The sequence below is a fragment of the Dama dama genome, chromosome 20 (genome assembly GCF_033118175.1).
Source record: "Dama dama isolate Ldn47 chromosome 20, ASM3311817v1, whole genome shotgun sequence".
In the NCBI taxonomy this organism is placed as follows: Eukaryota; Metazoa; Chordata; class Mammalia; order Artiodactyla; family Cervidae; genus Dama; species Dama dama.
The window spans coordinates 96,158,369-96,184,656 of NC_083700.1; the positions used below are offsets into that span (position 1 = coordinate 96,158,369).

The window sequence follows — 26,288 nt, forward strand, 5'->3', positions numbered from 1 at the left end:
TGTAGGGACTTAGAACAGCACCGTTATTCTCTGACAGCTATGGAGTCAGAAATGTGAAATGGGTTTCCCTGGACACAACCAAAATGTTGGTGTGCCTCACTCCAAGGATCTAGGACAGCACCCCTGCTCTTTGCCTCTTCCGCATCTAGAACTGCAATCCTTGCATTCCTTGGCTCTGGGCCCTCCTTTCTATATGAATCCAGCAGCATCTTCAAACATCCCTCTGCTTCTGTCTTCACGTCAACTTCTCTTAAAATTTCTTCCAATAAAATTTCTCTAAACATTAATTACACAAGCCCAAGGCTTTTTTATTTTAAACTAAGACTGCCATATTTCAGTAGTGGCCATCTTTCACTGTATTTCAAATTTATATTCTCTCATTTCTTAAGATGGAAAATAAAGGTATTCACATAGACAAGTCACTGAAAACTTAAAAAATACATGAGCATCCTTAACCTCAGTATGCATTAACCTACTGTAGGGTTAAAAATAGGAGGGAGTGTTTGAAATTTTCAGTTGCATTGGATAAATAAAAATGATTCATGTGGTCAAGTGGGGTACTTCAAGGTTATTTGATACTACAGAATTAAACACTGGTCTGTGCAATATCACACTGCTAAATAAGATAATAAAGGGATAAGCTATCCAAGGAAGCTTTATTTTTTATCTGCATGGTTTTATTTTTATTTTATTTTTTTAGTCTTTGTATTTTCTATTGAAAAGAAAGTGTTAGTCACTCAGCTGGGTCCAACTCTTTGCAACGCTATGACTGGAATATGCCAGGCTCTTCTGCCCATGGAATTCTCCAGGCAGGAATACTGGAGTAGGTTGCTATTCCATTCTTTAGGGGATCTTCCTGACCCAGGGATCAAATCTGGGTCTCCTAAATTGCAGGCAGACTCTTTACCCTCTGAGCCAGCAGCCCAATTTTGTATTGGCATACAGTCAATATTAAAAAGCAGAGACATTACTTTGCCAACAAAGGTCCGTCTGGTCAAGGCTATGGTTTTTCCAGTGGTCATGTATGGATGTGAACGTTGGAGTGTGAAGAAAGCTGAGCACTGAAAAATTGATGCTTTTGAACTGTGGTGTTGGAGAAGACTCTTGAGAGTCCCTTGGACTGCAAGGAGATCCAACCAGTCCATCCTAAAGGAGATCAGTCCTGGGTGTTCATTGGAAGGACTGATGCTGAAGCTGAAACTCCAATACTTTGGCCACCTGATGCAAAGAGTTGACTCATTGGAAAAGACCCTGATGCTGGGAGGGATTGGGGGCAGGAGGAGAAGGGGACGACAGAGGATGAGATGGTTGGATGTCATCACTGACTTGATGGACATGGGTTTGTGTGGACTCGGGGAGTTTGTGATGGACAGGGAGGCCTGGCCTGCTGCAATTCATGGGGTCACAAAGAGTCAGACACGACTGAGCGACTGAACTGAACTGAACTGAACAGAACAGTCAATGAACAATGTGTGTTACTTTCAGGTGAACAGCTAAGGGACTCAGCCATCAGGAATCTTTAAAAAAACATTTACCTTTCTGTTTCATTTAAAACTGTCTAGAGGTTTAAAAAATGTAAGCATGTGATAGTTTGCAGGATTCTGGAACAACCCAAACTCCTAGTTCAAGTTATAAATATTATCTTCTCTTTATAATACTTACATTTTGGAACAAAAGAGAAATTGGTTTAAATTAAAAACAACAACAACAGTTCTGCAGACCCAGGTCTGAGTTCTGCCTTCACCTTCACCCTCCCCCAGGTGGGCAGGGAGATCCTCCCAGATCAGCCTGGGTGCTCAGGGGAGGTCAGCCACAGTCAGGGGCAGTCAGTGATCCAGAAGCCACTGCACCATGAGTGTCTCTGCACTGAGCCCCTCCAGAGCCCTGGGCGGGGTCTCTGGGCTCCTGCAGGTGGTCTCCCTGCTCAGCCTGGTTCTGCTTCTGCTCAAGGTGGCACAGCTCTACCTGCTCAAAGCCTTTCATCACTTCCCGTCTCCTCCTTCCCACTGGTTCTATGGACACAAGCGGGAGGTAAGATGGAGCTGGATGGGGGAGTGTGAGGATCGGGAGGGCCGGAGAGCTAGAGCATGGTCACACTCAGCAAGTTCATACCTGGCCCTGTGCTTGCCTGAGAGCACAGATGTCTAATCTGATGGATCAGCCCTGTGGGTTCACTGTGTGTGGAGACAACAGAATCTAAGAAGGTGTCAAGTCACAGGAAAAGAGGCTTACCTGCTGGGTTGGGTTATGTCAGGTGTGGAGACAAACTGGCTTGGTTCATTCAGACTAAGGGATTTTCTAGTCCCATAAGGTCAGTGCCAGAAACCCACACCAGAGGCCACACACAGGAGCGAAGTTCCCATGATGGGGCCAGGTGAGGAGAGCTGCCTGTTTGGAGTCCTCTCTCTGGACTATGAGCTCTTGGAACTGAGTCTGTAATCCTCCTCACCCTCAGCACCCAAAACAGAGCCTGCACAGAGCGGAGTCAGTCCATTGTATGGAGGGACAGGAAAGAGGGAAAGGAGAAGCTTGCAGGTTGGGAGGGCAGCACCTGCCTGCCCAGCACTGGCACCACTAGCCTGGGGATGGGGGAGCTCAGGGCAAAGTCAGGGGCTACGTGGAAATGGCTCACCAAGAGTCTGTGGCTTAAACAAATTTTAGGAGATAATCACAGGTAGCAGAGAGCTGAGGTCTCTCTTTCTCTGCAGCACGATTAGAGCAGAGTGGAGACAAGGACAAGAACTAGAAGCAGCCCAAGCCCCAGGCGGGCTGGCCCAGCCAGCCCATGAGACCATGACCCAGCATGGTCTCTCTCCCCTCTCTTTCCTAATCTCCTGCACCCCAGGTCACTCAAGGTCCTCCCCCCCAGCCTGTGCATTCCAGCCTCTGAGACTTGGCTCCCATGTGCCTTCTCCCTGCAATGATCTCATTCCTCACATGACTTTCTCACAAGCCCCAGGCCCAAGTCATTTTCATCCTGGGTCTCCCAGGAGAGGGGAGGACACTCTTTTTCCCTTGGATGTCCTTCTCACTAGTCAGTGGTAACTGGATTCAGCTCTTTCTCTCTGCAAGATCATAGCTACAAGCTTCTTTTGGAAAGCCTGCCTCTGGTTCATCTTTCTATCCTGAAAGCATCTTGGTAAATTATGAGTCAAATAATGAGCAAGTGCAGGACAAAGAGCTTTCTAATATCCAGGTCTTTGTTAGGCCCCTTCCCCAAAGCTTCCCCATGGACTTTGTCTTCCCCCCATCACACTTTCATGACGCCCTCCTGTTATGGCCCCTTGATCTCTCAGTCACCTCTCCTACCCTGCAGGGTCCAAACAGATGAGCATCTAGAGCAGCATCCCAGTTCAGCGCCTTAAATCCATGTTGGCACAGAGTAAATGCTCAAGCTCAAGTAAAAACACAAGCTCAGTGAAGGAATGTGACCCAGAGTAGACAAGTTGCCTCAGAGCTGGTGAGTCTTGTTGGTAGAAGAATGCAGGCAGAGATCAGATACCAAAGTACAGAGGCTTGATCTGAGTCACACAGAAGTCACTAAAATAAAGATTTGACTACATGGAACACTTTTCTAATCAAGTGTTGATGAGAAATCCAGAGGTGGCAAAACAAATTGAGTCTCCAAAGTTGAGGAGAGGCAGTTGCTTTTTGCAGTTGTGGCATAGAGGACAGGCCACCAGGTAGAGGGAAGAATATGAGTAAAGACCTGGAAGATGAGCAGGTGGAGCCAGTGCGGGTAGCGCAAGCAGCAGCATCTTGGGGGCAGAGCAATGGGTCCTGTGGAATCGCCATCCTGTCAGGGCAAGAGGAGAGAGGGTAAAGTCCGAAAGGAAAGGCCTTTGCGGTCCACACTCAGGAGTCTGCAAAGATTCCACTACAAGACAGGAAGTGCACAAAAGTTTCTGACAGTCAATGAAAATGAGATGAAAACTCCATATATCAAAATCTTATTGCAATACCATTTACATATGTGTACACTCAAAATTTGTCCTACAACTGGGCACACACACAATATGAAAAACAATAATATATACACACAACGTGGTATTTAATTTTTCCATTAGCCATATACATTCCAAAGACTCTTTCATACTAAGAAACATTAACATGTATGCTGGGATGATATTAAACATATATAACGATCATCATGGCAAAATGAAATCAACATATAAATTCAATTCCTAAGATACCCATTTATTCTCTAAATAAACCAAGTTATATGACAAAACTGCTTACCAAATGATACAAATTATCATAAATTGCTCAAGCAGTCATGTCACTATGTACAAATTATTTCCAAAAGTTTCATAAATCAAGGAGTTGTCCTTGATGTAAGTTTCCATAGGCAGTTTGTAGTGTTGGCCTGTAACTCTACCCAACATAGGACAAATCCAATCTTAGGATAGTGGTAGCAGTCTGCAAATTTGGATGAGCTACCAGGTCAGAAGAAATAGTTCTAAACTTAGTTCTGCTGATGGATCCAGAGTGATCACCTGGTCCCCTTTCAGACCTTAACCCCCACACCAGCTCCAGAACTAAAAGAAAGACATTATTGACTTGTGTTTCCCTTGGTGACAGTTCCAAGAGGAGAGTGAGCTGCCAATCCTACTGAAAAGGGTAGAGAAATACCTAAGGGCCTGTGTTCACTGGCTGTGGGGCACAAGAGCCTTTGTATTGCTCTACAACCCTGACTACATGAAGATGGTCCGGGGAGAGCAGGTGAGAGGGACACTCTCAGCAGGAGACAATCTTCCATTTGAGTACATGCCCCCGGGTGTGAAATTCCACAAGACACTGGCATATCAGACACCAAGGCCTAAACTCCTCCAAACACCCTCCAGAACCACAAGCCAGACTTAAACATGCTTAAACACCTGAGTGGGGCTGGTTTCTCTTTTGTGTCTTACTTTTTTTCATCTGACAACCAAACTGAGATGATCTCAGATCTGGAAGACAATTCTCTATCCACTTGATGTAAGTTTCCGTAGGCAGCTTACAGTGTTGGCCCATACCTCTACCCAACATAGGACAGAATCTGATCTTAGGATGATTGTAGACAGCCTGCAAGTTTGGATGAGATTCCGTGAGATTCCAGAAGAAATAGTTCTAAACTCGTAGTTCTGCTGGTGGATCCAGAGTGATCCTGGCAGGGCACTGATCTAGGTTGGGCACCTCTTCACTAATGCCTCTCCTGGGTCATGAGATGGCCAGACTACCACAGATTATTGAAAAAACACAGGTTCTGTCTTATTCTCTGGCACTGAACAGAGTTTATGTTTCAGGGCAATTCACCATCTTAGTCCTGTGGGTGTTCTGCTCTGGAATACTGAGTCTGCCTTCCTGGGACCACAGTGACTATCAGGACAGAGAGAGAGTCAGAGATGGGAGGCAAGGGTGTGGTGGCTTCAGACAGACTGCCATCTGGCAAGCACCAGGAAAGGAAGGGACTACATGGTCTAAACATCAGTTGCTCTGGAGGTTGTATGCTGTATTTCACTCCATCCACGTTCCTTCCTTCCTTTTCAGACCCAAAGGCTCATATTGCCTACAGATACCTGAAGCCCTGGATTGGTAAGTACATTTAAATACAACTGCTGACCACACACCATTTAGGTTAACCAAGAGCAGACTCTTTGTGTAAATGAAGAACAACAGGTGCCCGGCACCCTCATCTCTCAATCAAACCTCATTTCTCTTCTTCTAATAAAACCATCAGCTTTTGTAACGATGCTATAGCCTTCCTGAAGATCAGCCTCTTATTCATCACTACTCAGTCATTTCTATTGTTCCCAGCCTGACTTTTCGTTGAGTCCTTCAATTACCTGCCCCCCATTTCTAGACCTCTATCTCACTGCTGTCATAATCACATGCTATAGACAGACATGTTGGAAATTCACATCCCTGAAGTGTACTGGCCTCGCTGAACCTTGCCCATGAGGAGATTTCTCCTGACACCCTTGGTTCTTCCCAAGATGGCCCTAGTCTCCCCGATGCCCATACACACCCATCTGTGGTTCAGGGAAAGGTTTGCTGCTGTTGGAGGGGCAGACATGGTTACAGCACTGGCGGATGCTGACCCCAGCCTTTCACTATGACATCCTGAAGCCCTTCGTGGGACTCATGGCTGACTCTGTCTGAGTGATGCTGGTGAGTCCATCCCTTGTCACCATATGCACCAGAATCCAGCACAGCTGACAAAGTCCACTATCAGACACTTATGTCCCTCAGACATCCATTGAATAGAGCCCCACAGAATGATGCATTAGTATAAGACAGCATTCATTGAAACTAAGTGGGAGAGAGTAACATCTAGGCACCAGCTTGGATCCGTAATTTTCTCCTCACCAAGAGAAATCAGGGCCATGGTGTATTCAGTGTCCACTCTTCTCCCACCTCCATGTTTGAACACAGGGGAGTAGATCAAGGAGTTTAGTGCAAACTGGCCCTGGCTGGCCTGAACACATGGCAGCTTTGGTGGCAGAGTGGATAACCCAGGATGTCACTCAGGTGGGCTCTGTCCTCAGTTCCATGGCTTCTGCACATCACTGAGCCACTTATGGGAGGGAATGAGTCCAGGTCTACCCTCACAGAGCTGGGTCTTCACAAACATCACTTCTGATCTGGCAGAGGTACCACCTGGTCTTAGGCAACATTAAATGAATGAAAGGTATTGAGCAGTTCATGCCCCTTATAGAAGCCCCATTAGAGCCACTTTAGCTTTTCCTTGCCTTGAAATATTTGCTTGTTCATGCTGGACATCACCTGTCCAGTTCTGATCTCAGGACACAAAAGTTTTTCTCTTTGTCTCCTGAGAAACTATGCTTTCTGTTCTGCCCCATATGGGGTATTATCATAAATTATTCTTAAAATTCAGGATTAATTAAGATATTAGAAGAGAATGTAACTATTATATAGTAAAGGTTCAAAGAAATAGGCATCACATTATTTATGTGTCTTACAGCACTAAATTGCTAAAATATGTCTGCTTAGAAAATGAGGAAATCTCATCTGAAGATGTAGAGACAGGAAGAAAGCCTAGCCTTGGCAGCACAAGTCTTCTAGGGGAGCAGAGCATGGTCAGTACCTCCTCCCTCCACAGGATAAGTGGGAGAAGCTCATCGCCAGGACTCACATCTGGAGATCTTTGGACATGTCTCCTTGATGACCCTGGGCACCATCATGAAATGCGCCTTCAGCCATGAGGGAAGCGTCCGGACAGACAGGTCAATGATAGCTCTTCCAGGTCAGGGTCCTGTTCTCACCAGCTGGGAAGCACTTACCTGAGAGGCATAAGGGCAGAGTGGATGTTTCTCAGCATAAACAGTAACGTTCTGCAGAGAGACATGTACCACTGTCAAATTCCACCCAGGCCATCCTTGACTCAGTCACAGGTCCCTGATTCCTGCACAGGGAGAAGCCTGGACCCTCAGGACACTTGTAAAGGACTCCAGGATAAGGGGCTACAGGACAATGAGGCAGAAATGACAATGCCTCAGTGCTGCCTGTCCCCTCTGATTCAGGAATCATCCACCCAGAGCCCCACTCCCTCTCCAGGTCAGAAGGTGAAAATTGCCCAATTGTGTCCTACTCTTTGCAACCTCATAAACTATATAGCCCATGGAATTCTCCAGGCCAGAATACTGGAGTGGGTAGCCTTTCCCTTCTCCAGGGGATCTTCCCAAACCGGGGGTTGAACCCAGGTCTCCTGCATTATAGGCAGATTCTTTACCAGCTGAGCCACAAGGGAAACCCAGAAATATTGGAGTGGATAGCCTTTCCCTTCTCCAGCAGATCTTCCCAACCCAGGAATCTAACTGAGGTCTCCTGAATTGCAGGCAGATTCTTTACCATCTGAGCTATCAAGGAAGCCCAACTGATCGACTTCACTTTCTTGGGCTTCCCTGGTGGCTCCAATGGTAAAGCGTCTGCCTCCAATGTAGGAGATGGGTTTGATCCCCAGGTCGGCAAGAACCCTTGGAGAAGGAAATGGCAACCCACTCCAGTATGCTTGCTTGGAAAATTCCATGGACAGAGGATCCTGATAAACTACAGCCCATGGGGTCACAACTGAGTGACTTCCCCAGGTCAGAGGCTCCCTCAACTCCAATCTCTTTCGCATCCTCTCCCTTTAGGAACTTCCAGTCCTATATCCAGGCCATCAGGGACCTCGGTCATCTGATTTTTTCCCAACTGGGGAATGCTCTCCACCAGAACGGCCTCATCTACAGGCTGATCCCTGAAAGATGCTGGAACCACCAGGCCTGCCACCTCACCCATCAACACAGGATCCCCTCCTTCTTGTGGGCAGTTCCTTCACCAGGTTCATGTGAAAGGGCCTGGCCTTGATCCTTCAGGCAGAGCCCAGACTCCTGCTTCCTCTTCAGGAGCTGACTCACACTTGCCTGCTGCAGGGACGGGGAACCCAGAGGTTGGGGTGTCAGGTGTTGAACAGGGAGTTACAGGAGTCACCACATTGGTGATGACTGAGTGAGACCCCCTCCTAGCAGCATTCAGACAGAGCCTCCATGGGCTATGTTACTGCAGGGATTCTCATCTGGAGTAGATTACGCTGGAGCTCTCAGTCCTGATATGCTCACCCAATCCCACCCTCACCCACATCCACCTGGCACCCAGATTGGGTCTGATGGGGCAGATGGGGCTATGGTGGGTGCTGTATCTGGGCCCCCAGAGTCCTCAGCTCTGACTGGGAACCACTGTTCTGGGACAGACGCGGTGATCAAGGAGAGGAAGGTCCACCTGCAGAAGGAGGGAGAGCTGGAGAAGGTGAGGAGCAGGAGGCACTTGGACTTCCTGGACATCCTCCTCTTTGCCAGAGTAAGTGCGGGCAGGAGAGGCCTGAGCCTTTGGGCAGAAGCACACAGGAAGGGCAGACCCTGCATTTGGCCCTGCCTCCACAGATGGAGAATGGAAGCAGCTTGTCTGACAAGGACCTCCATGTTGAGGTGGACACATTCATGTTCAAGGATCATGACACCACAGCCAGTGGCATCTCCTAGATCCTCTATACTCTGGCCTCCCACCCCAAGCATCAGCAGAGGTGCCAGGAAGAGATCCGAAGCCTCCTGGGGGATGGTGCCTCCATCACCTGGTGAGTGTCCAGGAGATAGAAGAACCCTGTCCCATATGAGTTAGAGAGAATCCCTGGTTGTCCAGTCCTGCCTGCCCTCAGATGGGCTTCCTTTTGGGGACCATCTGGACCAGATGCCCTACACCACCATGTGCATCAAAGAGGCACTGAGACCCTATCCACCAGTACCAGTCATTGGCAGAGAGTTCAGCAAGCCCATTACCTTCCGTGATGGATGCTCCTTACCTGCAGTTATGAATTTCACCTCACCACTCAGCTAAGCATTCTGTAGGACCATGTAGTAGAAATCCACATGTGCATTCCCAGTTCCGGGAGATTCTAGCTCTTGTCTGCCTGAAGATAATATTTACTGTGTAGTTTGAATGAGTTTTGAAAAACACTTTCCCTTAAAAACCTACAAATAATACTACCATATATCCAACCATCCACAACTGGGAATATAACCTGAGAAAACCAGAATTCAAAAAGGACATGTACCCCAATGTTCATTGCAGCATTATTTACAACAGCCAGGACATGGAAGCAGCCTAGGTGTCCACTGGCAGATGAATGGGTAATGAAGATGTGATCCGTATACACAATGGAATATTACTCAGTCATAAAACAGAATGAAACTGATTCAGTTACGGTGAGATGGATGAACCTACAGCCTGTTACACAGAGTGAAGTAACTCAGAAAGAGAAAAACAAATATTGAAACACACACACACATACACACACAGAGAGAATCTAGAAAAATAGTACTGATGAACCGATTTGCAGAGAAGGAATGAAGATTCAGACATAGAGAATGGACCTGTGGACACAGGTGGAAAGGAGAGGATAGGACAAATTGAGAAAGTAGTGTTGACATACACATCATTATGTGTAAAATATTAATATGTAGCTAGTGGAAAGCTACTATATAACAGAGAGCCCAGCCTGTTGCTCTGAGATGATCTAGAGGGGTGGAATGCAAAGGTGGAGTGAGATTCAATATGCAGGGGATATGTATATAGTTGTTTAGTCGCTGAGTTGTGTCTGACTCTTTTGCAACCCCATAGACTGTAGCCCACAAGGCTCCACTGTCCATAGCATTTCCCAGGCAAGAATACTGGAGTGGGTTGCCATTTTCTTCCACATATATATGTACGTGTGTGTGTGTGTGTGTGTGTGTATATATATATATATATATATATATGTATATATACCTATATATATGTATGTATGTCCAATTCAGTTCAGTTCAGTTGCTCAGTCATGTCTGACTCTTTGCAACCCCATGGACTGCAGCACACCAAGCCTCCCTGTCCATCACCAACTCCTGGAGTTTACCTAGACTCAAGACCATTGAGTCGGTGATGCCATCCAACCATCTTATCCTCTGTCGTCCCCTTCTCCTCCCACCTTCAATCTTTCCCAGCATCAGGGTCTTTTCTAATGAGTCAGTTCTTCGAATCAGGTGGCCCAAGTATTGGAGTTTTAGCTTCAGCATCAGTCCTTCCAATTAATATTCAGGACTTATTTCCTTTAGGATGGACTGGTTGGATCTCCTTGCAAGTCCAAGGGACTCTCAAGAGTCTTCTCCAACACCACAGTTCAAAAGTGTGAATTCTTCAGTGCTCAGCTTTCTTTATTGTCTGACTCTCACATCCATACATGACTACTGGAAAAACCATAGCTTTGACTAGATGGACCTTTGCTGGCAAAGTAATGTCTCTGCTTTTAATATGCTGTCTAGTTTGGTCATAACTTTCCTTTCAAGGAGTAAGCATCTTTTAATTTAATGGCTGCAATCACCATCTGCAGTGATTTTCGAGCCCCCCAAAATAAAGTCTGTCACTGTTTCCACTGTTTCCCCATCTATTTGCTATGAAATGTGTATGTAATTGTGCACTATTTTCATTGTTGTATAGCAGAAATCAACACAACACTGTAAATCAATTAATCTCCAATTGAAAAAAAATAATTGATGCAGAACTTGAATGCAACAAAAGCTCAGTAAACAAATGTTGACCCTTCTGTATGATCATATGATGGAGCCTAAAATTCTAATTCCTTGAAACACGAAGGCTTAAGAGAAAAGCAAAGGGGGAGGCATGGTTCTTTCATATGGGGGTCTAAGTAAAGGAGGGAGCTCAAAGACTGCACTGTCATGGGTCAGTTGGTCTGGTCTCTGAGGTGCCCCCTAGTAGATGGCAGAGAACAGCTGATCATGTATCTGAGAGCCCTGCCATGGCTGGGGGCCACCCACTAACTCACCTCCCAGTGGGTCTGAATCCCAGCCCTACTCCCTCCTAGCTGTGGGATCACAGACCCAACCCTTAACCCCTCTGAGACTCAGGTGCTTCATTTGCTTGTAGGTATAGAAGTGCTTGCCTTGAGGGCTGTGTGAGGATTAAATGAGTTACTGCATATTCCCCAGAGTCATAATGACACTTGATAAATGTGAATTGTCACTCGACTGCTCCTAAGTGTAAACTTGCAGTTCTTTTGCTTCTCAATCCTGAGCCCTGGTCATCTAATCTTAATCAGTGCTCATGTGCTTTGCCATGCCCCACCCACCCGTGTTCAAGAGCATCATTTCATTCAGAGTGAAGGAGGGTGCTCCCATGGTGGCTCCCAGGATGTTTGTGAACACACACATCCCCTGTACCATGGGACCACCAGGCTTCTCTCTCTACTTTCTGCCCCACAGGAATTGTCCTCCCTCTCCTTTTATGGGCTTCATCACAACCCAAAGGTGTGGCCAAACCCAGAGGTACGATGGTGGTGGGAGGAGGGCATGGGATGCTCTCTCCATAACAACCTGTTCTCCGGCTCCTGCTCTGAGATTCTTGTCCCCTAGTAGACTGATGCTAGGAGTTTGACCCTACATGTCCCGGCCCCGGTGCTCTCTCTGCAGATCTTTGACCCATCTTGGACACAGCCATGCCTTCCTGCCCTTCTCAGGAGGACCCAGGTGAGGCCTCTGTACTTGGGGAAGCAGGTGTCACTGGTTGCTACCTGATATGTGTGACTGTCTACATTCATATGTGGAGCATGCAGTTCCGTTTTTGTATGTTGATGTGCTGAGAAGGAGGCCAGGGTCTCCGTGTATAAGAAAACCTTCAAGGGCCCTCCACAATGACGTTGACCTCCTGATGTCCACAACAATTGGCCTCATTTCCATGTCAGTGGCCAATCCAATGTATCCGGAGTTTTCCTCACTTTAGGAGTATGACTTTTTAGCACTAGAAGTTTTCATGAGCGTTAAACTACACATTTGGTTGGCACAATTTCAGCCAACTTATAAGATGATTTTCTCTGTTCCTACATTCCTAGTTGGCAAACTGCCTTTCTGTTTAATTCACCAAGCCCCCCTCACAATATCTGTCATGTTTGCATGGGTTTGGAACTTCAGCTACCTTCCATGTATAGGATCAAAATTCTCCAAGCCAGGCTTGAGCAATACGTGAACCGTGAATTTCCAGATGTTCAAGCTGGTTTTAGAAAAGGCAGAGGAACCAGAGATCAAATTGCCAACATCCACTGGATCATTGAAAAAGCAAGAGAGTTCCAGAAAAACATCTATTTCTGCTTTATTGACTACGCCAAAGCCTTCAACTGTGTGGATCACAATAAACTGGAAAATTCTGAAAGAGATGGGAATACCAGACCACCTGATCTGCCTCTTGAGAAGCCTGTATGCAGGTCAGGAAGCAACAGTTAGAACTGGACGTGGTACAACAGACTGGTTCCAAATAGGAAAAGGAGTACGTCAAGGCTGTATGTTGTCACCCTGCTTATTTAACTTATATGCAGAGTACATCATGAGAAACGCTGGGCTGGAAGAAGCACAAGCTGGAATCAAGATTGCTGGGAGAAATATCAATAACCTCAGATATGCAGATGACACCACCCTTATGGCACAGAGTGAAGAGGAACTAAAAAGCCTCTTGATGAAAGTGAAAGAGGAGAGTGAAAAAGTTGGCTTAAAGCTCAACATTCAGAAAACTAAGATCATGGCATCTGGTCCCATCACCTCAGGGGAAATAGATGGGGAGACAGTGGAAATAGTGTCAGATTTTATTTTTGGGGGCTCCAAAATCACTGCGGATGGTGATTGCAGCCATGAAATTAAAAGATGCTTACTCCTTGGAAGGAAAGTTATGACCAACCTAGATAGCATATTAAAAAACAGAGACATTACTTTGCCAACAAAAGTCTGTCTGGTCAAGGCTATGGTTTTCCCAATGGTCATGTATGGATGTGAGAGTTAGACTGTAAAGAAAGCTGAGCACCGAAAAATAGATACTTTTGATCTATGGTGTTGGAGAAGACTCTTGAGAGTCCCTCAGACTGCAAGGAGATCCAACCAGTCCATCCTAAAGATCAGTCCTGGGTGTTCATTAGAAGGACTGATGCTGAAGCTGAAACTCCAGTACTTTGGCCACCTCAGGCGAAGAGTTGACTCAATGGAAAAGACCCTGATGCTGGGAGGGATTGGGGGCAGGAGGAGGAGGGGATGACAGAGGATGAAGTGGCTGGATGGCATCACTGACTCGATGGGCATGAGTCTGAGTAAACTCCGGGAGTTTGTGATCGACAGGGAGGACTGGCGTGCTGCAGTTCATGGGGTCGCAAAGAGTCGGACACAACTGAGTAACTGAACTGAACTGAACTAAACAGTTGTCATTTGAAGAAAGTTTCACGGTCATGAGTGTGTTCTCTATTTCTGCAGTACCTCCGATAGTTTTGACTGTGTATTAATATAACCATGACATATTTTCCTGTTGCCAAAATTCTTTATATAATAGCAGAGGTTATATACATAGTCCCAGATTCTACAGAGTCTAATGTTAACAAGAAAAAGCATAAAGTGGAGGACAATAAAGTCTGCTTTGGGGAGTGTATTGCTGATCCTGCTCATGACGCCAACTGTCTTGCTGTTCACACTGTGCACATTTGTTTGCTGAACCCAGGGTAGGCAAGGCATGAGCTAAGAGGCTGGAAGAAGACTGGAGGAGCCATAGGAACTGCAGACACTTTTATTCTCTCCTGGCTGGCAAGGCCGCCATAACACTGCCTGTCTCCTCGCTGAGGCAGCAGCTGTAGCAGCAGTCATAACATAACCATAAGGCAGCCAGAACACAGCCAGAACATAACCTCATATAACATAACCATGATGTCGCTCCAATGTAGCCCCAATGCAGCAGGAGCCAGGATTTTTGTGGTGAAACTCATTAACGTGTACCACACACCACCCCTAGGGCCTTTCCAAGTGGAGCGTATATGACAAAAGTAGCCCCAGTCCAAGCGAGTACCATGTGAAGTGTGAATGCAGTGCTATACGTGATCTCAGCTGTTACATAATCATTATTTACAAACTGTGGCCCAAGAGCAAGAGGCCACAGGGCGAGAGGGCCTGACCACACCATCTTGGTTTATTTGCTCTTTCCCTACAGGGGGAAAACTTCTTTGTATTTGACAGATGCATTTGAAAATCCCTTGCATGTAAAGTAGAAAGCACCCTTGAAATAGATGTTAACCTGGATGATACACTCCTAAATGATTGCTGTGAAAATCTTAAAGGCTACAGAAAGTTAGGTTTCCCTGGTGGGTCAGTTGGTAAAGAGTCTGCTTGCAATTCGGGAGACCTGAGTTTGATCCCTGGGTTGGGAACATCCCCTGGAGAAGGAAAAGGAACTCACTCCAATATTCTTGCCTGGAGAATCCCATGAACTGGTGGGCTACATACAGTCCATGGGGTCATAATTTCAGTGATTTTGTAACTTAGTAGAAACAGGTTTTTCTGACTCTACAGTCCTAGAAAATTTTCAGTTGGTGAATCAACCTTTGCAAAACAGGTTTGAAGCAAATTGTCATTCTAAATTGGTTCTAGGATTTAGTTTACACCAAGGTCCAGTCATTCCTTGTAGACATGGCTGCACATCATGCAGCTCCTACTAGAGGACAGGAGGAACTAGGCGGTTTGATTCCTAGGTCACACTGAATATTTATTGTACTCTCATTCCATGTGGGTTGTTTTCAATTCAGTTAATTTTTAAATATGAAAGTAAGTATTAAGCATGTCTCTGTATGCCAAGATCTGTGCTAGGAGATGGAAACACAGACTTGATAATGCTTTCCTCCCTCAGGGCTCACTGTCAACATATCAACATGTCTACTCAAGACAGACATCATTCACACATCCACTCTTTCACTAATTCATTCATTGAGCAGACTGTGGAAGGATCCATGATCCGGCACTGTGCTGGGCACTGGATGTGATGTGTCCTTGAGTTAACACCCATGATGCCTTGAGGGTCCAGAGTGGGAAGAGGGGGTGAGGGTGGTGGTCACTGAATTGAGCCTTGAGCATGAGGATGGCAGAGGTGTGGGGAGAGGACCTCAAAAGGAACTGAGCCAGGAAGAGGAGCTGGACAGAGTCCAAGTGATTGAGGAACAATCCAGAGAGGGCTGTGATGCAGCTGAGGTACTGGGATGTGTCCTCCCTGTGATAGGGATTATAGCAGGCCTGGAGTACTGTGGCTTTAGAGGGAGGGAAGGGATGGAGGCTGAAAAGGCCAGATGAGGAGCCCAAGGGATGGTTAGGAGGGTCATTTCTGGATTAGAATGGGAAAGTTCCAAAGGTAGATTGACTGAGGAGCTGAAGGGAGACAAGAAGTCAGACCATTAATTGGGAGGCAAATGGTTAGAGCAGGTTCAGAGTCATTAACCCTTGTCCTCTCTAGGAAGCCTCCCTGTCACCATTCTGATTCCTTGCACAACCCTGTCTTGCCATCTCTTGGGACTGAACAGGCTGTTTTTCCACCATAGGTGGTAAGGTCCCAAGAGGGTGTCTCAGGACCCCTGCCCCCTACAGTGCCCTGGCCTGACCTGAAACCAGGAATTGCCTATGGACGAATGAATAAAGTACGAGTTCACATTTTGATCCATTTGACTTGACTCTGTGGCTTACAGCACTGATGCTTCCTTACAGGTTTCCTGCTGAGAGCAGAAGTAGGAGGTAGGAGATAGTCCTTAGAGAGGTGGGCTTTGTCACAGGTCAGGGGGAAGAGTTTGGCCCAAGGCTTGGCTGGGCAAGTTCAGTGTGATGAGTAAGGAAGGGATCAGGGCTGGGCCACGTGGAGAATAGCCCTGAATCCCTGTTCTCAGCAGGGGTTAGAAGCCTCTGCTTGCTTCCTTTTTATCTCCCAACCCAGGAATTGCATCAGGAAGCACTTTGCCACGAATGAGTTGAAGGTGGCCGTGACCCTGACCTTGCTTCGTTTTGAGCTGTCACCGGATCCCTCCAGGGTCCCTGTGCCCACTCCAGTCATGGTGCTGAAATCCAAAAATGGAATCCACTTGCAGCTCAGGAAGCTGTCTGATCCAGGTGGGGACAAGGACAAGCTCTGAGGGCCCCGGTCTGCCGTCCTGTCTTGCTGTCATTCTCTCCTGTCCTTGCCTTTTGCCCACTTCCTGCTTCTATCTGCCCTCCTGCCAGCTTGCCTCATCTCCTGCCTCCTGCCCAGCAGCAGACTTTCTGCCCTTCTCCTCTCACCTTTCTCCAGGCTCCCTGTCTGCTTATCTCTCCATCTGTCTCTGACCCCCTGTATCTCTCACTGTCCACCTGATCCTGATTGCCTGCTCTCCTCTAGTATGTCTATTCTCTCCTGTGTTTCTTCCCTTCTGCCTGCCTGTCTGTCCCTGTATTCACTTCTGTTTTGATGCTAAAATAATTTGCCTCTGCCTTAGGGACTTAGAACAACACAAAATTATCCTTTGATGGGTCTGGAGTGAGAAGTCAGAAATGGGTTTCCCTGGACACAACCAAGATGATGGCAGATCCCCTATCCAGAGACCTCGGTTAGGATTGCACATTTTGCCATTTTCACATCTAGAGTTGCAATCCTTGCATTCCTTGGCTCCTGGGCCCTCCTCCACATTCAAATCTAGTGGCATCTTCAAATGTCCCTCTGCTTCTGTCTTCACGTAACCTTCTCTTTCAGCAGGACTTGTGATTCATCTGGGCAGTTCAGATAAAATAGGCTTGTTCTGGGGTTTGGGAAACTAGGAGGACGACACCTGGGGAGCCATCACAGGACCTGCTAAGTCCTGTGTAACTCCTTTGCCCTGTGGCTCAACTCTCTCCCATGTGTGAGATGGGTCTACCTCTGTTTCACTCACATGGCTTCCTCTTTCCCCGTCTCTGGATTAAGTTCACAATATCATATGGAGTGTGTGTGTCTTCTCTGAAAGGAATTGGATGAAACAGAAGACAGAGGAGGGGAGGGAAGATAGCAGAGACGATAAGGGGAGATGACACCTGCTCTGTGGGGCCAGAACCCCAGCAGGGAGAGCATGTCCGGCCCCCCTGCAGCCTCTCACTCTGGAGTCCCTCATGCCCCACACCCTGCCCAATGTCTGAGTTCCCCTTGACAGCTGAGTCAGGAGAAAGGGCTCATTTCCAAAGGATCAGATGGAAGACGCTCAGACCAACACCTGTCAGCAAAGGAGCCTCCCTGCTTTCTGTGGTAGCTTCCTCACCACGTCTTAGAGGGGCCCAGCCACCACCCACCCTGTGCTGACCAGGGCAGACTTTACAGACTTGTCCAGGCACAAGGGTCTCCACCCCAGAGGAGATTTGAGAAGAGCCCAGCCTGGCCATGTCACCAGCCTCCTGGCAGCCCTTCCTCACAGGCAAGGCCTCAGGCTCCTCAGAGGCCAAGAGTGGGTGCCTGTGCTGGAGGACCTGAGAGTAACCAGCTGGGCACAAGCCTTGGCTGTTGGGTGGGGATGTCAGACTCAAATCCAGGACAGCTGGTGTTACCTTTCCCACAGGACAGCATCTTGGAATCCCTGGCATGTGGACTGGCCACTCTGTGTGAGGACATGCTTCTTCAGCTCTGCCATTCCTGGAGACCATGTTGGGGCCTGTCCTCCTGACCCTGGGCACTGACCAGAACCAGGCCCCTTGTACTCCACCTCTAGCCTTTCTGTACCCAGCCCTGCTCTCTTCTGGTTCTGCATACAGCTTCTCCCTCCCACCCCTGCCCTTCCTAGACCAGGGCCCTGGTGCCAGAGGAGTCCTCCCTTCAGCCCTGTGCTGTGCTGTGATGGCGCCATGTGCCTCCAGAAGGGACATCTCCCCAGCCGGTGCCTGAAGCTGAGACCTTGAGACCAGTCCTCTTGCAACTGGTTCCTAGGTCACTAGGCTAGTTCATTATGCTCCAAGAAGGGGCCAAATGGACACTCTGTGTTTGACTGGAGGTGGGGAGGAAAATTAGTTTGGAGTATCCTGGGCAGGAAACTTGGCAGGTCCCCCAGGGTCAGGGAGTCAGAAAGGCACAGACTGGTCACTCTGAGAAGATGGGATTATGGTCCCTCACTCTCTTCACTATTCTTAACAATGAACCACATTGCTGAACCAATAAAGGAAAGTTTCATTGTTCAGAGTCTCAGGGGAAGGGAAGGAAGAGATGTGAGAGGAACCCAAAAGGGGTGTAGGTTGGGCTGGGAGTTGGTTGAGTGTAGGTGGTTACCCACCCCTGACCTTTAGCTTGGACAGATGTCCAACACGTGGCCCCATTGGTTGTGTGTGAACCACCCTCCATCATGAGTTCAGACAAAGGAAGATGGTGTTGGGATCCCAGTTAAGCTGGTGAGGGAGCAGTTTGAAGGAAAGACTCGGAATTGGAAAACCAACTTATGGTTACCAAATGGAAAAATTAGGGGCAAGGTAAATTAGGGGCTTGGCGTTAACATATCCACACTACTATATTTTAAGAGATAGTTAGCAAGGACCTACTGCATAGCAGGGAAATCTACTCAGTATTCTGTAATATGGGAAAAGAACTTGAAAAAATGGATATATGTACATGTATAACTAAATCACTTTGCTGTACACCTAATACATTGCAAATCAACTAGATACCAATATAAATTAAAATTTTAGTTTAAAACAGCAAAAAAAAAAAAAAACTGCACCTAAACACCATGAAACATCAGTTGAAACCCAGAAAGTTACAGAGAAAATTGTACGAAGAAATAACATTTGGTAAAAGCATAAGATGACTGCACTTATTGGTATTAAAATTAAGCATACTTGCTGCAGCACCTCATTAAACATTTATTTGCAGCCCAGAAGAGCATATCAAACATATGTATTATTTTGCACTGGCATTTCAGAAAGGCTCATCTCACAATTAGTCCTTCTCTCAAACTGTAAGCCACATACAGAAATCTCCCTTGAAGACAAAATAATGTAGAAGATTGTACAAAAAGGTTAAAGAACAGATGGGTAATAGATTTCACTGAACACTAAAGCATAACAAACTCACTAGAAAGGAAAACATTGTTCAAATGCAATAGACTGAATGAAATTTCTGTCAGGTATTTTTTTCTTTCAAGTTTTATTCGAGAATAATAGACTAAAAAGCCTGTCTCACAACATTTTTAAATTTATTTTTTTATTGAAGGATAATTGCTTTACAGAATTTTGTTGTTTTCTGTCAAACCTCAACATGAATCAGCCTCCCCATCTCCCTCCCTGCTTATTTAACTTCTATGCAGAGTACATCATGAGAAACGCTGGGCTGGAAGAAGCACAAGCTGGAATCAAGATTGCCGGGAGAAATATTGATAACCTCAGATATGCAGATGACACCACCTTTATGGCAGAGAGTGAAGAGGAACTAAAAAGCCTCTTGATGAAAGTGAAAGAGGAGAGTGAAAAAGTTGGCTTAAAGCTCAACATTCAGAAAACTAAGATCATGGCATCTGGTCCCATCACCTCAGGGGAAATAGATGGGAAGACAGTGGAAACAGTGTCAAACTTTATTTTTGGGGGCTCCAAAATCACTGCGGATGGTGATTGCAGCCATGAAATTAAAAGATGTTTACTCCTTGGAAGGAAAGTTATGACCAACCTAGATAGCGTATTAAAAAGCAGAGACATTACTTTGCCAACAAAGGTCCATCTGGTCAAGGCTATGGTTTTTCCAGTGGTCATGTATGGATGTGAGAGTTGGACTGTGAAGAAAACTGAGCGCTGAAAAATTGATGCTTTTGATCTATGGTGTTGGAGAAGACTCTTGAGAGTCCCTTGGACTGCAAGGAGATCCAACCAGTCCATCCTAAAGGAGATCAGTCCTGGGTGTTCATTAGAAGGACTGATGCTGAAGCTGAAACTCCAGTACTTTGGCCACCTCATGCAAAGAATTGACTCATTGGAAAAGACCCTGATGCTGGGAGGGATTTGGGGGCAGGAGGAGGAGGGGACGACAGAGGATGAGATGGCTGAATGGCATCCCTGACTCGATGGACATGGGTTTGGATAGACTCTGGGAGTTGGTGATGGACAGGGAGGCCTGGCGTGCTGCAGTTCATGGGGTCCCAAAGAGTTGGACACGACTGAGCGACTGAACTGACCTGAAATGTTTGATAGAATTCTCCTGTGAAGCCATCTGGTCCTGGGCTTTTGTTTTTTGAGAAATTTTGATCACAACTTCAATTTCAGTGCTTGTAATTGGGTTGTTCATAATTTCTATTTCTTCCTGGTTCAGTCTTGGAAGGTTGAACTTTTGTAAGAATCTGTCCGTTTCTTCCAGGTTGTCCATTTTATTGTCATATAGTTTTTTATAATATTCTCTCATTATCCTTTATATTTCTGCATTGTCTGTTGTAACCTCTCTTTTTTCCTTTCTAAGTTTGTTGATTTGATTGTTCTCTCTTTTTTTCTGGATGAGTCTGGCTAAATATTTGTCAGTTTTGTTTATCTTCTCAAAGTTCCAGCTTTTAGTTTTATTAATCTTTACTATTATTTCTTTCATTTCTTTTTCATGTATTTCTGCTCGGATCTTTATGGTTTCTTTCTTTTTACTAATTTTGGGGATTTTTTTTTGTTCTTCTCTTTCCAGTTGTTTTAGGTGTGAAGTTAGGCTATCTATTTGATGCCTTTCTTGTTTATTGAGGTAGGGTTGTATTGCTATAAACTTCCCTCTTAAGACTGCTTTTGCTGCATCCCCTAGGTTTTGAGTTGTCGTGTTTTCATTGTCATTTGTTTCTAGAAATGTTTTGATTTCCTTTTTGATTTCTTCAGTAGCCTGTTGGTTATTTAGAAATGTATTGTTTAATCTCCGTGTGTTTGTGTTTCTTACAGTTTTTTTTTCTTGTAATTGATATCTAGTCTCGTAGTGTTGTTGGAGAAGATGCTTGATGTGATTTCAATTTTCTTAAATTTATTGAGGTTTGATTTGTGACCCAAGATGTGGTCTCTCCTGGGGAATGTTCCATGTGCACTTGAGAAGAAGGTGTATTCTTTGACGTTTGGATGGAATGTCCTGAAGATATCAATGAGATCCATCTCATCTAATGTATCATTTAAGACTTGTGTTTCCTTATTCAGTTCAGTTCAGTCGCACAGTCATGTCCGATTCTTTGTGACTTCATGAGTCTCAGCCGCCAGGCCTCCCTGTCCACCACCAACTCCTGGAGTCTACCCAAACCCATGTCCATCGAGTCAGTGATGCCATCCAGCCATCTCATCCTCTGTCATCCCCTTCTCCCCCTGTCCCCAATCCCTCCCAGCACCAGGGTCTTTTCCAATGAGTCAACTCTTCGCATGATGTGGCCAAAGTATTGGAGTTTTACTGATCTGTCCATTGAGGTGAGTGGAGTGTTAAAGTCTCCTACTATTATTGTGTTACTGTCAGTTTCTCCTTTTATGTCTGTTAGTGTTTGTCTTATGTATTGAGGTGCTCCTATGTTGGATGCACAGATATTTACAATTGTTATGTCTTCCTCTTGGATTGACCCCTTGATCATTATGTAATGTCCTTCCTTATCTCTTATAATCTTCTTTATTTTAAGGTCTATTTTGTCTGATATGAGGACTGCTACTCCAGCTTTCTTTTGCTTCCCATTTGCATGGAATATATTTTTCCATCTCCTCACTTTCAGTCTCTATGTGCCTTAAGGTCTAAAGTGAATTTCTTATAGACAGCATATATATTGGTCGTGTTTTTGTATCCATTCAACCAGTCTGTGTCTTTTCGTTGGAGCATTTAATCCATTTACATTTAAAGTTATTATTGATATATATGTTCCTGTTGCCATTTTCTTAATTTTGGGGGGGGGGGTTATTTTGTAGATCTTTTTTCTTTTCTTGTATTTCTTGACTATATACGTCTGTTTAACATTTGTTGTTAAGCTAATTTGGTGGTACTGAATTCTCTTAACTTTTGATTGTCTGAAAAGCTTTTGATTTCTCCACCAATTTTGAATGAGATCCTTGCCAGGTACAGTAGTCTTGGTTGTAGATTTTTCCCTTTCAGTACTTTAAATATATCCTGCCATCCCCTTCTGACCTGCAGAATTTCTGCTGAAAGATCAGCAGTTAAGCATATGGGGTTTCCCTTGTGTGTTACTTGTTGCTTCTCCCTGGCTGCTTTTAATATTCTTTGTTTGTGTTTCATCTTTGTTAGTTTGATTAGTATGTGTCTTGACATGTTTCTCCTTGGGTTTATCCTGTATAAGACTCTTTGTGCCTCTTGGACTTGATTGACTATTTCCTTTTCCATGCTGGGGAAATTTTCAATTATAATCTCTTCAAAAATTTTCTCATATCCTTTCTTTTTCTCTTCTTCTTCTGGGACCCCTATTATTTGAATGTTGGTGCATTTGATATTGTCCCAGAGGTTTCTGAGACTATCCTCAGTTCTTTTCATTCTCTTTACTTTATTCTACTCTTCAGAAGTTATTTCCACCATTTTATCTTCCAGCTCACTGATTCATTCTTCTGCTTCAGATATTCTGCTATTGATTCCTTCTAGAGTATTTTTAATTTCAGTAATTGTGTTGTTTGTCTCTGCATGTTTATTCTTTAACTCGTCTAGGTCTTTGTTAATTGATTCTTGCATTTTCTCCATTTTTCTTTCAAGGTTTTTGATCATCTTTACTATCAATATTCTGAATTCGTTTTCAGGTAATTTGCCTATTTTCTCTTCATTTATTTGGACTTCTGTGTTTCTAGTTTGTTCCTTCATTTGTGTAGTATTTCTCTGCCTTTTCATTATTTTTTTTTAACTTATTAGTTTCGAGGTCTCCTATTCCCAAGCTTCAAGGTTGAATTCTTTCTTCCTTTTGTTTTCTGCCCTCTAAGGTTGGTCCAGTGGTTTGTGTAAGCTTCTTATAGGGTTAGATTTGTGCTGTTTTTGTTTGTTTGTTTGCTCGCTCATTTGTTTTTCCTCTGATGGGCAAGGCTGAGTTATGTGGTAATGTCTGCTGATGACTGAGTTTGTATTTTTGTAGTTTGTTGTTTATTTTTTAAATTAATTTATTTTAATTGGAGGCTAATTACTTTACAATATTGTAGTGACTTTTGCCATACATTTAAATGAATCAGTCATGGGTTTACATGTGTTCCCCATCCTGAACTCCCCTCCCACCTCCCTCCCCACCCCATCCCTCTGGGTCATCCCAGTGCACCAGCCCTGAGCACCATGTCTCATGCATCAAACCTGGACTGGCAATCTGTTTCACTTATGATAACATACATGTTTCAATGCTATTCTCTCAGATCATCCCACCCTGGCCTTCTCCCACAGAGTCTAAAAGACTTCTATACATCTGTGTCTCTTTTGCTGTCTCACATATAGGGTTATCATTACAAGTTTTCTAAATTCCATATATATGAGTTAGTAAACTGTACTGGTGTTTTTCTTTCTGGCTTACTTCACTCTCTATAATAGTCTCCAGTTTCATCCACCTCATTAGAACTGATTCAAATGTATTCTTTTTAATGGCTGAGTAATATTCCATTGTGTATATATACCACAGCTTCCTTATCCATTCGTCTGATGGACATCTAGGTTGCTTCCATGTCCTGGCTATTATAAACAGTGATGTAATGAACATTGGGGTATATGTGTCTCTTTCAATTCTGGTTTCCTCAGTGTGTATGACCAGCAGTGGGATTGCTGCATCATATGGCAGTTTTATTTCCAGTTTTTTTTTAATCATTAATTTTGTTTGCTCACCCTTTTTCTTTTTTTATTTTTAATTAATTAATTACTTTACTTTACTTTACAACATTGTATTGGTTTTGCCATACATTGACTTGAATCTGCCAAAGGTGTACATGTGTTCCCCATCCTGAACCCCCCTCCTACCTGCCTCCCCATCCCATCCCTCTGGATCATCCCAGTGCACCAGCCCCGAGGACCCTGTCTCATGCATCGAACCTGGACTGGCAATTTGTTTCACATATGATAATTTGCATGTTTCAATGCCATTCTCCCATATCATCCCACCCTCGCCCTCTCCCACAGCGTCCAAAAGACTGTTCAATACATCTGTCTCTTTTGCTGTCTCGCATACAGGGTTATTGTTACTATCTTTCTAAATTCCATATATATGCATTAGTATACTGTATTGGTGTTTTCTTTCTTGCTTACTTCACTCTGTGTAATAGGCTCCAGTTTCATCTATCTCATTAGAACTGATTCAAATGCATTCTTTTTAATGGCTGAGTAATAGTCCATTGTGTATATGTACCACAGCTTTCTTATCCATTCATCTGCTGATGGACATCTAGGTTGCTTCCATGTCCTAGCTATTGTAAACAGTGCTGCGATGAACACTGGGGTACACGTGTCTCTTTCAATTCTGGTTTCCTCAGTGTGTATGCCAAGCAGCGGGATTGCCAGGTCGTATGGAAGTTCTATTTCCAGTTTTTAAAGGAATCTCCACACTGTTCTCCATAGTGGCTGTACTAGTTTGCATTCCCACCAACAGTGTAAGAGGGTTCCCTTTTCTCCACACCCTCTCGAGCATTTATTGTTTGTAGGCGTTTGGATAGCAGCCATTCTGACTGGTGTGAGGTGGTACCTCATTGTGGTTTCAATTTGCACTTCTCTGATAATGAGTGATGTTGAGCATCTTTTCATGTATTTGTTAGCCATCTGTATGTCTTCTTTGGAGAAATACCTGTTTAGTTCTTTGGCCCATTTTTTTGAGTGGGTCATTTATTTTTCTGGAATTGAGCTTCAGGCACTGCTTGTACATTTTTGAGATTAATTCTTTGTCCATTGATTCATTTGCTATTATTTTCTCCCATTCTGAAGGCTGTCTTTTCACTTTGCTTATAGTTTCCTTCATTGCGCAAAAGCTTTTAAGATTAATTAGGTCCCATTTGTTTATTTTTGCTTTTATTTCCATTACCCTGGGAGGTGGGTCATATAGGATCCTGCTGTGATTTATGTCAGAGAGTGTTTTTGCCTGTTTTCCTCTAGGAGTTTTATAGTATCTGGTCTTATGTTTAGATCTTTAATCCATTTTGAGTTTATTTTTGTGTATGGTGTTAGAAAGTGTTCTAGTTTCATTCTTTTACAAGTGGTTGACCAGTTTTCCCAGCACCACTTGTTAAAGAGGTTGTCTTTTCTCCATTGTATATTCTTGCCTCCTTTGTCAAAAATAAGGTGTTCATAGGTGCATGGATTAATCTCTGGGCTTTCTACATTGTTTCATTGATCTATATTTCTGTCTTTGTGCCAATACCATACTGTCTTGATGACTATGGCTTTGTAGTATAATCTGAAGTCAGGCAGGTTGATTCCCCAGTTCCAGTCTTCTTTCTCAAGATTGCTTTGGCTATTTGAGTTTTTTTGTATTTCCATACAAATTGTGAAATTCTTTGGTCTAGTTCTGTGAAAAATACCATTGGTAGCTTGAGAGGGATTGCATTGAATCTATAGATTGCTTTGGGTAGTATACTCATTTTCACTATATTGATTCTTCCAATCTTTGAATATGGTACATTTCTTCATCTATTTGTGTCTTTGATTTCTTTCATCAGTGTTTTATAGTTTTCTATATATAGGTCTTTTGCTTCTTTAAGTATATATATTCCTAAATATTTTATTCTTTCCTTTGCAATGGTGAATGGAGTTGTTTCCTTAATTTCTCTTTCTGTTTTCTCATTGTTAGTGTATAGGAATGCAAGGGACTTCTATGTGTTAATTTTATATCCTGTAACTTTACTATATTCATTGATTAGCTCTAGTAATTTTCTGGTGGTGTCTTTAGAGTTTTCTGTGTAGAGGATCATGTCATCTGCAAACAGTGAGAGTTTAACTTCTTCTTTTCCAACCTGAATTCCTTTTATTTCTTTTTCTGCTCTGATTGCTGTGGCCAAAACTCCCAAAACTGT

At 44.5% G+C, this 26,288-nt stretch overlaps 1 pseudogene; it reads left to right on the forward strand.

Annotated features, from left to right (window-relative positions):
- Positions 1–1,851: 1,851 nt before the first annotated feature.
- Positions 1,852–16,495, forward strand: LOC133040327 (cytochrome P450 4A11-like; annotated as a pseudogene).
- Positions 16,496–26,288: the final 9,793 nt, after the last annotated feature.